Here is a 17798-nt window from a genome sequence, read left to right on the forward strand (position 1 = left end):
TGATTGGGTTAATAAACACATTCATCCTCAGAGCTAAAACATTTAGATACAATATCAGGGATTAATAATGACATTATCCTTATTTTTTTTTTATCAGATAGCCATCTTTTCTGGACCTGTTTATTTTGGAAATACAGTCCAGTGTTAAAATGATTTTTCATAAGTATAGCGATGAGTTAATTATCACTGTCTTCACCATAAAAATAAAAGAAACATCTAACAAGAAAAACTACTAAATCAGTCTTTTTGGGGAAAAAAAGCACTCATTTTTCTCCCTATTTTTCCCATACGAAAAAGTATTCCTTGCTCTTTCTTTGTCTATTCTTCAAACTCACATAACGCCAAACTAGACACAATTCATGTTTACAGAAATCAAAGACACTTTTATTTTTTGGTTCCCTGCCATTTCTGTCTGTGTTGGGACAATTTTCTTACTGTGTTTCTTGCCAAACAAGGGTAGCAATGGAAAGACTGTCAAGTGCCAGTAAGCCCATTTGAGAAAAGACAGGTCAAGGTTTTTCATTTTAGAAAGCCTACAAAATACAGAACAGCTTATAGTTATATGCTGTGATGTTTCCAGTGGACACTTTTATTGTGCTGTGTTTTATTGTTAAGTTCCATTGAACATCAAGTGATTGGCCCAGCCTGTGGGATGGCCCTCTAGTGTGACAGTGTCAAATGTTCCTGGTGGCAGGCTTGACATGGGCTGATTGCTCCTTCCATTCAGAGAGCATCATGCCTTTTGCAATAAAGAGCAGAACAAAGCCCCTCCTGATTGACAGCAGCTAGTATGCTGCTTTTGTTTTTAATTCTTTAACACTTGACACTCTTAGTATAAGTAGGAGGTCAAGTTCCAAGCGACCTTTCTTTAGAATTCAAGAGGTGAGAGGATAGATTGAAGATGACCTTCAATACTGATTATCTCTACTTTTCATTTAAATATCAAATGGAAAGTTTGGAAGCCTGCTGATTATGTTATTAAATAGTCAGTGACCGAAGTCTTGACTTAGAGAAATAAAGTAGCCACCACTTCAGAGGCATGGCTATTTTTTTCCTAAATGTAGACAAGAATATTAGGAATTTCCTTAAATTGTTGACTGCAACAGGTGTTCTATTGGAGAAAAATAAAATCAGAAATAGTGTAATCCCTACACAGTTGCAATTAGATCTTATGGGAAATGAATAATTCTCCTTGCTAACATATTAAAAACTGTGCAAATTTAATTTCTTCCTCATTGTCATTATCTACATTTGATACTCCCACCTGAGATGTCAAGAGAAGTCTCAGGAGATTGGGATGATTCTAGAAGTAACCACTGTTATATCAATGGTGGGATAGATGGATCCAAGCCACTCACCTCTATTGGAAAGCAGAGACTTATGAGTGGAATGCCTACAGTTATTTATTCTAAATCTGTCTATCGGTAATCATAATAAGAAACCTAACTAACCTTGGAAGTATCAAAGAATGTGGTGAAACTGGACATGCCACCCAAATGCCCCTTCAGTGAAGAATTTGTTGCCCCAACATCTGGAAGTGTTGTTAATAGACAACCTTCAGGTATCAGCTCCTGACAGGGAGCTACTTAGGTATAGAGAGCCACATAGCCCAAGGTCATGCCTTTCATGGGACAGACCACATCCAAGGGATAATCAATGTTGTAGTATTAATACTTGGCCATCTTGGCCCAACTCAGAAAAACCAAGGGACATTCTAGCTCTGGAGCTTCCATTGGGTCCAGCAGGGGTCAGGCCTGCATCATAGCTCAATTTCTCCCTCTGTCCACTCCTACTTCCTTGCATTATCTTTAATAAGTAACAATCCTAGAACCTCTCCTTAATATACAGGATGCTCTCCGCACTCCCATCTCAGCATCAGCTGCCGGAGAGACCCAACTTGCAGCCAACAAGCAACCAGACACATCCAGAATTCTTTACTGGATTATTGGCAGTTAAAATTGCCAGTGATATTATAGGACTGCAACCCTATTTTTGTGTTTGATAAGCCTTTTTAGCAATGAGGCAACTTCACAGCTGATATTAAAATGATAGGAAGGTTATGTGAATGACTTGAAGGAAGGGTTCCAGAGCCTGAATCTTTACATCTACAATCAGGTGTCAGTTCCTGATAGGATTGGAGAAAATCAAGACTATATTCTGTTCGGGGAGAGGTATATTGGCTTTCGTGTATGCACAAGTTTTTGTTTTGTTTTGTTTTTTACAGCTTTTGAGTTATGTGCTTGGTCCTATGAATTTTTGCCTTTAAAAGAAATTCTACCCTTTTGATTTAAGATTTTAAAGAATTATTGCCTTTATTATCAGTACTCACTGGTGCTGCCAATTCAATTATCTGCAGTGGAGAGCAGTAGTGGCCAAGAAAAACTAAAACAATGAATTATCCAGAATCATTTATGTTTTTCCTACGTACTTTTTTTCTTACATTTGAATACAAATGCCTTATGTAACAATGCATATTTAAGAAATATAACTTTTAAATAAACTGCCTGTGGATAATTGAGAAAAAGACTATATTTACATTTGATTCTTTCTCTAGGAAAGCTATAACCATACATAGTCATAAAGATAAAGTAGTATCTTGCACAAAAGTCATATTTTTGCTATTTTATCAGTCACAAAGAAAACTAAAAGTCAGTCAAGTGGATGTGGAGTCAATTGAGTGAAGGGAGAGTTGAAAGACACTTGGGGAAAAATGAGTTGCCATTTCTCAGATGGCATTCATAATTTCCTTAGCAACTACAAATAAAATGGAAGATGATTCATGTGAGAAATTGACATTACCTATTCCTTTACCTATTCCTTTTTGTTGTTGTTTGCTACATGTATTTAAAAAAGCAACCCTTTAAGCCATTTTGATTTTAAAAGTTCACCTATCTGCTTTTGGAATTTTCATTTCTTTGCCTTTTCAGACTCGTGAATAAAAAGGACTCAGACCTTACAAATGTATTTGGATTTTTTTTTCCTCATTGAAGGAAGATATTCATTAGGAAAGCTAAATTGAAACATTCCCTTTCTTCCCTATTCAGGAGTAAATAATCATATGATAACAAGAGCTATACTTCATTGCATATATTTTTTGGCCAGGCACTATACTAGTGCCTCAAATATATTTTGTCTTTGTTTCTTCTTAAGTCATGAAACCTATGAAAAGCTAAGGCTCAGAAAGTCTAAGTCATCAAAGGTTACACAGTAGAAAGTATACATACAACTTAGTGTCAAATAGCCTGTGTGTGGCATCCATACTCTTTCCAAAACACTGAGTTGTAGTGGATGTCATCAAAAGGAAGAAATCAACTTCAAGTGAAAACGCAGTGTTAGCTCAGAGATGGAAAATCATAATCTGTCTCATTTCAGTGAAGTCTTTTCATCCAGTTTAACTGTGCATATCACTCTTTTTTTTTTTTTTTTCTAGAACCTCAGTTTGAGTTTAAGGAGTTACTGTTCTCTTTGAAGGCTTCTAGGAAGTATGAGTCTGCCCCTTGCCTATTTTTTATTACTTGGCACTAAATGTAATGATATGCCTAATGGGAATGCTTTCATTTCTCTATTTATCGGTATGAGCAATTGTTTATATAACCATTATAATATATGCCAAGGGATATTACTTCATCAGAAAATAGTTGAGGACCTACTAGGTATTAGACACTGCCAGGCATTAAATATAAAATAAGAAAGAAACCAGATATTTTATCTATTTTTATGATGTTTATTTTCCTGTGGGAAGGGAGGCAAGCAATATGAGTTCTAGCAGGTGATTTATTAGAAATTGCTCTAATGAATTTATCCATGAGCTGCTAACATTCTTAACCTGAGGACATTCTAAAATAAAAGGGATTTACTCCTTCTAAGGAAAATATTTTGCCTTATCTCTGCCTTGAAAATAATAAAATGTTATTTAAAAAAATGCATCAGTCAACATAAAGTGGTATCGAAAAAAGCAGGATTTGAGGCATATATTTGCCTATTAACATGACTTAAAATAACTTTTCATTGTTATAATGAATATGATATACATTTTATATAAGTTTTTAAAGCATTCTAAAATATACAAATGATTATTTTCCCCTTTTTATTTCCAATTATTTTTTCCCCAAAATATTGTATTCAGTACGTTTAACCCAATTGATACAGCTAAATACACAAAGACGTTAAGCCCCAAGCTTTTCCATGACCGTTCCCAAATATTGGGTCATTCTTCTCAGCATATTAGCTTGGATAGCAGCCAGCTCTGCAAAGAACTAATCCTCATCATAACCCTATCCAAAGCTTAGTGTCATTTTCCTATTTATTGGCCCTGGATTAGATTCATGACCCCCACCTCTACCAATTTGACATGTAATTTTGGCTGATTGTCAAAGGCATCCCTTAGATTTTCCTGGAAAGGATTTTCTCCACATTTGTTGGCTCCCTGAGCTGTCCTGAATATGTTTGGGAAAAGAGTTTTGATGTTATGGGTCTGTGAATTTGGCCTGAATGTGAATAAGAGTGGTTTGTGTTCCTGGTTTTGAAGGAGCCTGAAGCATGGCCTAAGAGGTTGCCTGATGAATACAGCCATGGGATTTGGAACTGGAAGAGGCTTTAGAAATCACCTAATCCAACCATTTCAAGCAGATGCAGAAGCTCCAGAGCCATTAGGGGTCAAATGAATAACCCAGGGTCTCAGAATGAGCACATGGCAAAAGCCAGGCCAGAATCCAGTTCTCTCCTCCAAGGGTCATCCTCTTCTCATGGCTCCGTACAAAGGCTTCAATCTTTGGAATGCCTTACTCTCAATCTAATAAATAAGATGAATGATTGTAAACTTTGAACAGGCTTAAAATAAGAATTAACTATTGTCTTTTGTGATTGTGTGGATCAACTCCAGGAACTGAAGAAAAGGAAAGTAATAAGGCAAACCAACTATATTACTTACCAATGTAAAAGTAAATACTAGCATAACTATTAAAAGGGTTAAAAATTTCTATATCTTTGAGGGGGCTTCAAAATTAAGAGTCGCTGGATCCTTGGGTGGTTGCTTTGCTGCTTCTCTCCTCTGTATGTGCTTAAATATGATAGAAAAATGTTTTTTCCTCTCACAGTAAAGCCTACAGCTTAGAGGATCAGAAAATTCCCCTTTAATTTGTCTTTTTGTAGCTCATTATCTAAGGCATGGCTAGTTGCTGTTTTTACAAAGGGAGATTTAAAATCATCCTTAACTCTTCTGCAAGGATGTGATTTTGGCAACAGTAAAATTTATGACCTTCCTAGTGACAGATTGCTGTTACAAATATCTATTAGATAATATTGAGTATTGAACTTTTATTAAATATTGTGATTTAAGCAAATTCCTTTGTGCCACAGATTACATATTTCTTGTAAAATCTTTAGAAAAAATCTTTAGAAAAGTTATCAATGCATGGCATTTCTTTGCCTTCTCTCTCTCTTTCATTGATGTTCACATCTAGACCTAGGTAGGATCTTTTCACCCTCTCCTAGTTCAGAGTGTCAACCTTCTGACCCCATATAAGGATAATTTAAATCCTTAAAAGATGTTATAATACGGTGCTTCACACTGAAGGGGGGAATGTTAGGTATAATGTGCTATTCTCCTAGGCTCCCTGGTATATCATTCCTAGAGTCAAAGAAGAGACTCATGGAAACTGACAGGCAGCCCCACCCCTAGAGGAAATTTTTTTTTTTTTTTCTGATTCTATGAGTATGCCACATACCTAGGTGACCACATCCTATGTTGGCTCCTCTCTGCAAAAGAGACTGACTCTGCCAGAGACAAAAAATATCAGAAAACTGAGAATATCATCATACTTGTATCATACTTAATTTCTGACATTGGAAAATTCTCTAGTCCCTGCCTCTCCACATTCTCTTTAAATGTGCTAGAACAAACATGAGTAAGAAAAGACTCCCTCCCTAATGCATACCCATATATAAGATCCTCACTTCTAAGCATGTACACCTGTTTTCAGAGTAGTGAAACCAGCTCCAGAACTTTGCTAGAAATCAAATCCTTTTTTCAACAAAAGTTATGGAGCATGGGGCCATATGAAGGAGGTGAGGCCACATGAATGAATAAAATAAACAAAATACCCTACTCCATGAAACTTGCACTCTCATGGGACAAAAATATAACAAAATAAGAAAAATATGGTAAGTCATATTGTTCTAGAGAAAAATAAGGCAGTAAAGGAGGTAAGGTAAGGGTATCTGTGTGCAATTCTAAATAAAGTAGTAAGGAGTGGCCTCTCTCAGAAGGTGACATTTTTACAAAGATCTGAAGGAGTTCAGGGAGAGAACCATGAAATATTCTGGGAAAAGATGACTCTAAGCAGAGGAAACATCAAGTGAAGAAGCCCTCAGGCAAAAAAAAAATGCCTGGGGTGTTTGAGGAATAGCAGGGAAGCCTGAGTGGCTAAAGCAGGGTAAGCATAATGCAGAAAAAGCAGAGTGGGCTAGCGGTTGCACATCATTTTTATGGGCATTTGCTTTTATTTTGAATGAGATGGAAACCACTGAGATTTTGAGCAGGGAAGTGATATGACCAAATGTATAATTTTGCAAGAATTACTCAATCCTCTGATCTGTTTGAGTTGAGATGAGGCTATAGGTGGGAAAAGGTGGAGGCAAGGAGACTGGCTATTGTTATAACCTAGCACAGAGACCACTGTGGACTGCATCAGTGGGCAATAGTAGAGGTGGGAAAAAGCCATTGAATTCTGAATGATTTTGAAGATAGAGTTAATAGGATTCAATGACAGAATAAAAAATATAAAAGGAGGAAGAGTCAAGGATGACTTCAAGTTTTATGACATGAGCTTCTGAAAAGTTGCCGTTATAAGATAGGGAGGGCTGGGAAGGAGTGAGTTGGGGTGGGAGGAAAGGCCTGTGAGACATACAAGTGGAAATGTTGAGTAGGCAGTTGGGTATGAGAGTCTGGAGATTAAAGGAAAGGGCAGGACTGGTACTTACAGTTGGAATTTAAACTCGAGATTTGGTAAGATAACCTTATAGGGATTGCATGTAGGGAAGGAAACACAAGATATAGATGAGAGGGATTACTCAGCTCTCTTCTTCCAAGAAGCACAAAGATGAAGTATATTTAGTAAGTTACTTTATTACATTTTTGTTCCATTTACCATGTCAGGTAGGATTAGGTGGTAGAATGTAAGTTTAAATAAGTCAGCATGTGCTTGCACGCATGCATGCACACAAACTCTCAAGTAAAAGCTCCGAAGAAATGGGAGCAACATTGAATGGGCTCTTTTTGTAACACGGCCTATGATAAATATAGCAGAATTTACAGCCTAGAGGCATATCTTTCTTTCTTGGCTTAAGTCTGGTTATTTAGGTAGTGCTTTGTATATTTTCTGTGTTTCAAAGCACAAGGGGATCTTGTGTCATTTCATCACATAGATAATAGGGAATTGTCTTAATTTTGGGGAGAAGAAAAATAAGAGTAGTACTTTCTCAAAGATTATTCCATTCTTCTGTGTCCCTCACCCCCACCCCCACTACATCTATCCAATTAGTGGTTTTGTTTGAAACTCTGGTTTTTAAGAATGTTTTCCAGAAGGTGATTTCCCTGTCCTTTGTGAATTTTAAAATAATGTCCTCCAGGCAAGCATTTTTTCTTTAATGAAACTGAATCCAGGAGCTGGGTGAGCTGCCCATTTATGTCAAACACTGTGCTGGGCATTTCATAAATATCCTCACCTGTTTTTCCTATGATATTGGTAGAATGAGCTTCATTTATGGCTGAGACAGATGACAATTCAGAGAGACTCAGCAACTAGTCAAGTAATAAAAGGAGTGTCTGTAACTCAACTCCTGTGTTTTCTGTGTATACCATAATGTGCCTTTTCACAAATATACCTTTCTACACTTTTCCAAAATTTCTACCTATAGCTAAGCCAAGTAGGTCTTCCTAAAATTATATGTCTACCTGCTGTTACATTCCTGAAATCAGTGCTCATTCTCTTCTGATCATGTGACCAAGATACATTTCAGTGGTGAATTGTGTTGACAGCGTCTTCCCTTGTACAATTCCCTTGTACATTCAGTGTGAAACAACCTTAATTATCACTGCCCATTGAGTGGCTGTTTCTGTCATTGGCCTCATTTCACAGACTTGGTAACTGAGAAGTGAAAAACCAATCTCTAGGTCAGAGGTAGAACCATAAGTTCAGTTCTCTAGTAACAAATCATTTCTTTTGCAAGTATACTACCTGCTGGGGCATTGTAAGGGTTCGGTGAAGGAATTGTTCAATTTACTGCATCAGATGCCTTATCATATTTGTGCACATTTCTTCAATACAGGCTCATTTGCCCTGCACAAATCCCAAACCAGTCTGATTATCTTTTGATGCTTTTTTCATCTTTTGTTCTGGCTTGTAATTCTAGGAAGTAAAATAAATGCATGCATACATTACATACATACATACATACATATATACATACATACATAAAAACAAGGATCTTAAAACATATTGTTTGATTTTCAGTGATTCTAAGAACAGAAGGCATATGTGGCCCCTAAACTAAGCAAATAGATTGGCTAAGATTAAAAAGATCGGTCACACTGATATAGTCTATGTGTGAGGAAATGGAACTTTTTTTTTGCAGCATTTTTTTATTGGAGTTCAATTTGCCAACATATAGCATAACACCCAGTGCTCATCCCATCAAGTGCCCCCCTCAGTGCCTGTCACCCAGTCACCCCCCACCCCCTGCCCACCTCCCTTTCCACCACCCCTTGTTCGTTTCCCAGAGTTAGGAGTCTCTCCTGTTCTGTCTCCCTTTCTGATATTTCCCACTCATTTTCTCTCCTTTCCCCTTTATTCCCTTTCACTATTTTTTATATTCCCCAAATGAATGACACCATATAATGTTTGTCCTTCTCTGATTGATTTATTTCACTCAGCATAATACCCTCCAGTTCCATCCACGTCGAAGCAAATGGTGGGTATTTGTCATTTCTAATGGCTGAGTAATATTCCATTGTATACATAGACCACATCTTCTTTATGAAATGGAACTTTTATATACTGTTGGCAGAGGTAAAAATTGCTACAAACTTGGGGATCACCTAAAATATACTAAATTTATATTCCCTTTAATATAGTTATTCTGCTTCTGGAAATGTATCCTCTAGATATACCCGCACAGGACTAGAATGAAGATATCTGGACAGAGATAACTGAGCCAAGATATTTGCTTATTGCACCATTATTGAAAAGCAGAGGATTCATCCATGGCTTTCTAAAAACAAACAAAAGAGAGATTCAGCTCTGAATTTATATGAAGTTTGTTATTTTGGTAATGTGACAAATCTTATCCTTTATTAAAGAATTCAAAACCATAGATAAGAAAGAAGGAAGGAAGTAAAAAAGGAAAGTGTATTCTTGATGCCACCACTCAGAGATAACCATTGTTAAAAGCTTGATGTTTTCTTCTAGTTCTTTTCTGGGCAAATGTGTCATGTGCCAAGACATATATATATATATATATATATATAGCCTGCTTTCCCCATATGACTGTATGATAATGTTATTTTCTTTCATCAGAACTTTCTATGGGAATCATTTTTAATAACCACAAGATTCCCCATTTTATGGAAACACAGTCAATTAAACTTTCCCATTTTGTAGGATATTTAGGTGTTTCTAGTTTTGCTTTTAAATGCTACTTTCTCCGGATGCCTGAGTGGCTCAGTGGTTGAGCATCTGCCTTCGGCTCAGGGTATAATCCTAGGGTACTGGGATCAAGTTCTACATCAGGCTCTCCACGAGGAGCCTGCTTCTCCCTCTCTGCCTGTCTCTTTGCTTCTCTCTGTGTGTGTCTCTCATTAATAAAATCAATCAATACTACTCTCTCTGATGGTAGCAAGCCAAAAAGTACATATATGTTTCCTTTGTATTAATTTCTTTGTCCCACCTGTCCTAGTAGCTTCTGGTTTGCTGAAGTCTTGTTAATAGAATCTGGATCAGTATATCCTAATCTGTTTCTCTCTTGGTAAATCATGTTTATGGCTGATATAATAAGTTAAGAAGTTATGATCAATATATTTATCTCACATGTATAATTTTTTTCCTTTTTATTTCAGCCATAGCATTTGATTTGAATGTACCTGTTTTGGATATTTTGAGTGGGCATAAATTATGTTATTGGTGGTAGCTTTGGCGCTCGAGTCACAGGCCTCATTTGAATCTTAACTCTTGTAGGGGTGTGATTGTAGATCACTCCTTAATCCATTCATAGTGTCCATTATTTTCATCTGCAAAATAATAATGACAATAATACCCACTGTGAAAGCTAACTATAAGTCTTAGAAATAATGCAAATCATAGTATTCAACACATAGTAACAGCTTAATAAAGTGTAGTCATCCTTAGTATTGTTACCTATTGCTCATTATTCATGCTGTTCTTTTGATATTGTTATAGATTTAGTTTTGTTTTGTTTTTGCCATACACTTGTTCTTCACTTCCAGTCAATATTCATTGTAGTAAGCTTATGAGTTCATTTCTGTAATAATCACATTCTCCCTTTTCCTTTGTTTTCTGCCCTCCTCCCTGCCCTAAGTATTCCTCATGTATGAATTTTATTTTATTTTTTTTAAGGTTTTTATTTACTTATTCATGAGAGACACAGAGAGAGAGGCAGAGACACAGGCAGAGGGAGAAGCAGGCTCCATGCAGGGAGCCTGACGTGGGACTCAATCCTAGGTCTCCGGAATCAGGGCTTAGGCTGAAGGCAGCGCTAAACTGCTGAGCTACATTGATCGCCCTCACGTATGAATTTTAAATTACTGCACTTAACATGAAAATTATGACAGAGGAAGGGACATCTGGCTGGCTCAATAGGTGGAGCAGCCAACTCTTGATCTTGGTGCTGTGAGTTCAAGCCCCGTGTTTGGTGTAGAGATTACTTACAAGTAAAATCTTTTAAAAAAAGAAAACAAAGTTATGACAGAATCATAAATTCTGGCTGTTTGGATCTATGTGGGTTGATATCTTTTAAATTAGAACTATTAAACTGATGATTTTTCACAAAAGATCTATTTATTTGAGAGACAGAGAGAGAGCAGGGTCAAGGGTAGACAGAGGAGAGAAGCAGACTCCCTGCTGAATGCAGAGCCTGAGGTGGGTGGGGCTCAATCTCAGGACCCTGAGATTATGACTGGAGCTGAAATCAAGAGTCAGACTCAACCGACTAAGTCACCCAGGCACCCCTAAATTGCTGATTTTTAAAAAAATAAACCTTTTCATACTTCTGTAAAAGTTATCGCCAGTCTTTATTATGTGTGGTAATGAGGCCATTGACCCATTAAGACTGCGCAAAAATGTGACGCTTGAGCTTTCACGATTCTCTCACTCACCTCATGAACAATAACCTTGAGAATTGGTGATTATAGTGAAGACTTCAAAATGAAGGAGGAGAGGCAAAAAATCATTTAGTTGCTTGGAAAGTTGGCAATAACCTGATTAGATCTCTTCATTACACCCTGTGGCTTTTCTGGATCCTTGATTTTGAAATTTGTCATAGGCACTCTTTATTTTTCCGGGTAAAAGATTCATAAAAATTATGAAGACCATTCTTTTTGAAGGCACCCATTGTCATTATCAGTTAGATTCTCTTGGGAAAGGAAAACCACAGAGGGGCAATCATAAATGACAGCTCTTATTACATAATTTTGTATGCATTGGAATTTGTTACCCTGTCTTTATTTAGTACAGAGTTTAAAAGATCCTTTTTCCTGATGTTTTCGATTTTTCCTTTTTTTTTTAAGTTTGTAAAAATAACACCCCATGTGAAATGATAGTAATCATGATAATACAGAAATGTCTGAAGTGGAAGTCTCTTGTAAATTTGCCCATAGAGACAAACACCATTTTTCTATATAAATCTCCCCATCTTTCTCCATGCACAGACATGCATTTGTCTATACACTTGTGTCTATCACATATCTCTATGTGGAAGCATAGGGCATTAGTTTTCTTTCTCCAAAGAGGGACAAGAATTTGAGTGCATTTAGTTTATTTGGGAAGTGATCCAGAAAATTAGGAGTAAAGAAGTAGGGAAGGTGTGATGGGGATAGGAGAAAAGTCCAAAAGGATGTTCTAGTAAGCAGATGTTGGCAATTGGAGCTCATTTTCCTGGGGGAACATCTGAGGAACCATGTAGAATGCATGTCAGATGAGGAGGCTGGAGCGTTTCATTGTTCAACTGCCATACCCCATCAGTTGGATTTTGTATCTGGGGTTGTGCCTGTGTGTAATCTAGTGAATTTCTGCAGTTTTGGAAAAGGCAGAGTGGAGAAACCTCCCGCCCATCCCTGCCCAGCACTTGTTTGGCATGGGACTGGCAGTGGTGTCTGTGACTGTCCAGCTGGATGTGTTGTAATCAGATGAGCCAAGGAAATGTGCTGTGGAACACTATGAGCATAGAGCATCACCTACAATTCTACAATCCTGCCCTGCATACTGTTCTTCAACTAGCTTGGAAAAGAAGAAGAAGAAGAAGAAGAAGAAGAAGAAGAAGAAGAAGAAGAAGGAGGAGGAGGAGGAGGAGGAGGAGGAGGAGGAGGAGGAGGAGGAGGAGGAGGAGGAGGAGGAGGAGGAAGAAGAAGAAGAAGAAGAAGAAGAAGAAGAAGAAGAAGAAGAAGAAGAAGAAGAAGAAGAAGAAGAAGGAGGAGGAGGAGAATCAGCAATATACCTTGGATACATTTCCAAGTCAGTTCAGATGCACATACTTTGTTGTTTTTAATGGTGGCATCCCTCACTGAATATTAGAGTAGGCTAGGTGATCATTTGAGCGAGAACAATGTCAGTGTTTGTCCTCATTTTACTATGTGAATCCAGCAGTTTGCTAAATAATCCTTCCCAAATCCAAGAGTGATTTAACTTCTAAAACAGTGCTTCTCAAACTCTTATGTACACATGAACCACTTGCAGATCTTATTAAAATGCAGATCTGATTTAGCAGGTCTGAGATAGCACCTGAGAGTCTCCATTTCTAACTGCCAAGTGTTGCTGATCTACAAGCCATGCTTTGACTGCAAGGTTCTACAGCCAAATAACCTGAAGGAAACCTGTGCATTGTGAAAGTATTCCTTATACGAGTCTGGAAAATTTTCATAAAGACAGATATATTGAATTAACAGCTGGGAGAATCTAATTTCCAGCTACAAACTTGATTTGGGACATTGGGCAAATCTTCTCTGTCCTCTGAGAAAATCTTGGGCATGGTTATCATTCAGATGCCTTGGATTCTAAAGCAGTATTTAAGATTCAATGTGTGCATTCCTTTGCTTCCAAAGAAAATATGTTTCCTGTCTTCCCAGTTCTATAAATGTGTTTGGCCATACTAGTCTATAAAACTGAATTTAGGATATTCCAGGTTTCCCAAGTGTTTATATTTATACATTATCACTACTCTTGAAACTAAGTGAATATATCAAACTCAAGGTAGCCAAAAGACAGTTCTAGATTTCTCTCTTCAAATTTGGCTTTCTGTGTCTTTCAGCACAAGAAGGTAGTACTTATACAGCTGAAGATGCAAATATCAAAACCCTGAGATAATCCTTGAATCTTCCTTTCTCAAATTCCTCACATCCCAACCATCCAAAATTATGTAGAATTGACTTGAAAAACATATTTTTTAAAACCACTTTTCTCTACCTTTATCTCCACTGCTGTAACCATAACCATTCTCCTGACATACTGCAACAACTTCCCAGCTAATGGGAACTCTAATCCATTTCTCAGCTCTTCGTGCCTTCTGGATTTATTTTCTCAACAAATCAGATCATGTCTTTCCCCACTTAAATTCTTCAGTGCTTTCCCAGTTCCCAGCATGTAGGCCCAGCATGGCCTATGGTGCCCTATTTGATCTGGCCCCTGGATACCTTTCCAATTGTCATTTCATGCCACTACCGCCACACGATGTCCCATCCACACTGGCCTGTTTTCTTTCCCTTTAGCAGAGGAAGCTCTTTCCTGCCTGAGGAACTTGGCCTTTCCACCTGCTTGGAAAATGTTTTGAAGTTTATGAATTTTGTATTGTTTTTCTTTCAGTTAATTTTCCATCAACCCTTTCTCTGTGTAAGTGGTACCGTGTTTAACTATTTTAAGTCTTAATCTGGCACTTTTTAAAAGGTTCACAAGTAAATGAAAATGGAGAAAAATGTAAAAGGAAGCCATGATTTCTGTTCTCCTGGCCCTTTTTACCTGTTGTCTTTGATTTCTGACTTGCTCTATGCTAAATAAGGTAGTTGTCACAGAATAGCTAATAAATTAAACACCCTTATCTGTAAATAGATACATTTTGATTTAATGCTTTCCTTAATATAAGCTTCTAAAGTTGATGCAGTTACATCCCCTCAAATGCTTAATTTTGTTTTGTTGCTCCTTTACTTGAAGAGAAAATGTAGCCAAGCACCCAATAAATGAGTATAGCCGCTCAAGAGGAGGAGTTGATACAGATATTAACATCTATAGGGATCCCTGGGTGGCACAGCGGTTTAGCGCCTGCCTTTGGCCCAGGGCGCGATCCTGGAGACCCGGGATCGAATCCCATATCGGGCTCCTGGTGCATGGAGCCTGCTTCTCCCTCTGCCTATGTCTCTGCCTCTCTCTCTCTCTCTCTCTCTCTGTGACTATCATAAATAAATAAAAATTAAAAAAAAAAAACATCTATAATACTAATGCCTGTGAAGTGTCCTTGTAATCCTCGCTGTAACTCTATGGTAGCAGTTTTCTTTTAAATGGTGTGGAGGCAAAGTCATAAGGAAGTGAACTTGCTAGTCCAGAATTACAGAGTGTGTGTGTAAATGTCTATCTGTGCTTCCTTGAAGCTAATACATAAGTAATGACTTCTGGATCTGAAACCAGATCAGCTACAGAAATCCCTGTGGTTTTTCATTGTATTGACGTCTTTCTCACCACATTCTATGGAAGGGATTCTTAAGGATTCGTGAGTTCCCTATGAGGATTTGCAAATTCGGGGATTTCCATTTAATGACTGTAAGTTTAAAAGGTTATGAAAGCATATTTGAGATCATCTGGCTGACCAGTTGATGTCACTGCCTGTGTCTGTATTTATGTCTATAATCGCATAGTGCCAACAGGGCCTACTGTCATTGTCTGGGGCTAATGAGGAAAAAACCAGGCAGACGTAATCAGTAAATGATGCTTTCAAGCCACATGAAAGCTGTTAGCCTGGCAAGCTAAGCCCAGATGAAGGTTTTATAATAATTCAAATACAGAACAGTGGTGGAAGAATCAGAATGTGACATGGCAAAGAGAATATAGCCCATTAATTTCAAAAATATCTGATGCTGCAGCAGTCGATAGCATATTCAGATTGCAAGCAAGAGTTTAGATTTGGCAAAACGACATCATCCATGATATTAAATTAATGTTTTAATTAAATTGTATTGGTTATGCAACTTTGCTTTTATGCAATTTTAAAGTGTACTTGGTTTAATAGTTGCATACAAGCTATAAACAGGCATTTTACCTCATTAATTAAGCATTTGCATATATTTGAGTTCTCTTTAATAAAAATAACTAAGTCAATGCTGGAAGTCTGCTATGTGTATTTATATAAAACATATAATATGTAACAACATATTATAGATGTAGTAACAGTGTATGTGTGAGTATGTGTGTGTAGTATTTTACTTTTTTGTTGTTGTTGTTGTTTTAAAGGACTTGATACCAGGGTTTTCAACTTTGCTCTAACAGATACTTTCACAGATAATTCTTTCCTAGAGGGGGCTTTTCTGTATATTGTGGGATACTAAGAGCAACACCGTCCCTACAGTTGTAGACAAAGATGTTTCCAGATATTGCCAAGTGTCCCCTGGGGGCAAAATTTTCCATTTAAACTAAACCTCACTAATCTATGCATTATTTAAGTATAGTGACCACTGCCTTATCCCATGTTATGTACGAAGTTCCAAGTTACTCTCAAAGGCATTGACTATGTGTATATGAAGGAGAAAATGATCCTAATAATGCATGTATAGGCTGCATAATGAGGAGAAAATCTGTTGGGGTCTTAGGAAGCATGGTAGTGTTGGAAAATAATTATATCTGCATTTAGAGTGAATTTATCTCACTCTCCTTTTATGTACTATTGTCTCTAGATTCCTGGGATCCAGTTTGAATCTCCATCTTTGTTTTCTCTGTTCAAACACCTGAGCAGAAATATCATTAATATTCTTAGCAGAGACCATGAGCTAAGAGTATACAAATGAGCCAAACAAATGGACCCTGTCCAAGGTGGTGTTGAGTATGGGAAACACATTGTATTAAAGGACACAGCTGCTGAATTCCATGTTTTTTGTTCTTTAGGGAGTAAAGTTTGAGCACAAGAAAGAGTATATACTGCCTTACGTTTCTTTTGTGAAGTGAATATTTATTGAAGGGGGTTGATTTTAGCTATCAAGAGTAATAGCTTATTTATCTTATTTTTGCATTTGCTTTAACTTCTATTGTCAAATAATTTCAAGCTTACAAAAAGTTGCAGAAATAGTATAATTCCTTTCACCCAGATTTTCCACGTTAAACATTTCTCACATTTCCTTTATCATTTTCTCTATTCATTTTCTCTATAATATATATATATATATTTATATTATTCTTATGATTCAAGAATATTTGAAAGTTACACACATGATGCTCCATCATCCATAAATACTTTAGTTGTATTTCTTAATGATAAGGACATTCATACACAGCAAAATGATCAAAATCAGGGAATTAATATTGATACACTAGAAATGTATCATCAACAATGTCTCATTAGTTCTCATTAGTCATTAGTTCTCTCATTAGTCCTTTATAATAAACACACATTCTTCAGGAGTGGGATCCAGGATCAATTGTTACATTTATTTGTTGCATCTCTTTAGTGTCTTTAATGTTCCTCAGTCATTCTGCATCTTGACATCTTGAGGGTTACGAGCCATTTATTATATAGGATGTCCCACAACTTGGGTCTATCTGATGTTTTCCAAAGGGTAGATTTGGTGTGTACATTATTGGAAGGAATGCCACAGTTCTCTGGTGTCCTGCTAGTGCATCGCATGGGGAGGCACATGGTGTTCACTTGTCCCATTCTGAAGATGCTACTTTGATCATTTAAGGTATGGCTGCTAGGTATCTCCGTGGAAAAGTAACTGTTCCCCCCTTGTAATTAATGAATATTTGCAAGGGGGGGTAGTATTTGAGATACTACTACTCTTTCAGATTATGTACATTTCTGATTTATTTTTTTAAGATTGTATTTATTTATTCATGAGAGACACACAGAGACACAGGCAGAGACACAGGAAGAGGGAGAAGCAGGCTCCATTCAGGGAGCCCAATGTGGGCCTTGATCCCAGGACCTCGGGATCATGCCCTGAGCTGAAGGCAGAGGCTAAACTGCTGAGCCACTCAAGTGTCCCTACATTTCTTCTTTCTCATCAAACTTTCACTCATGTCTTTTGACATACACTGATCATTTTCATATAAGTCAATTACTATTACCATGGCTGCCAAGGGGTGATTTTTGCAATTCCGACCTTCCTTCTACTTTTATTAGTTTTCATTCCACTTAAAGGATCTCTCATTTATTTAGTCATTCACTTATATAAGCATTGATTCTTATTTTATGGGTTAAATCTTTACTAATATTTTGTATATTTATGCTCAAATGTTTTGAAAGAGCTCTAGCAAGATAAACGTAAATGATGGATACAAGCTAGCTACTCTTTTCTCTCCTCTTAATGTAGCATG

At 37.2% G+C, this 17798-nt stretch overlaps 1 protein-coding gene across 27 annotated transcripts in view; it reads left to right on the forward strand.

The window, feature by feature from the left end:
- The window catches only part of RBMS3 (RNA binding motif single stranded interacting protein 3), a 1291910-nt gene that overhangs the window by 996824 nt on the left and 277288 nt on the right, over positions 1–17798 (forward strand). The gene's annotated exons all lie outside the window — the stretch shown is intronic.

The sequence above is a fragment of the Canis lupus genome, chromosome 22 (assembly GCF_048164855.1).
Source record: "Canis lupus baileyi chromosome 22, mCanLup2.hap1, whole genome shotgun sequence".
Lineage (NCBI taxonomy): Eukaryota > Metazoa > Chordata > Mammalia > Carnivora > Canidae > Canis > Canis lupus.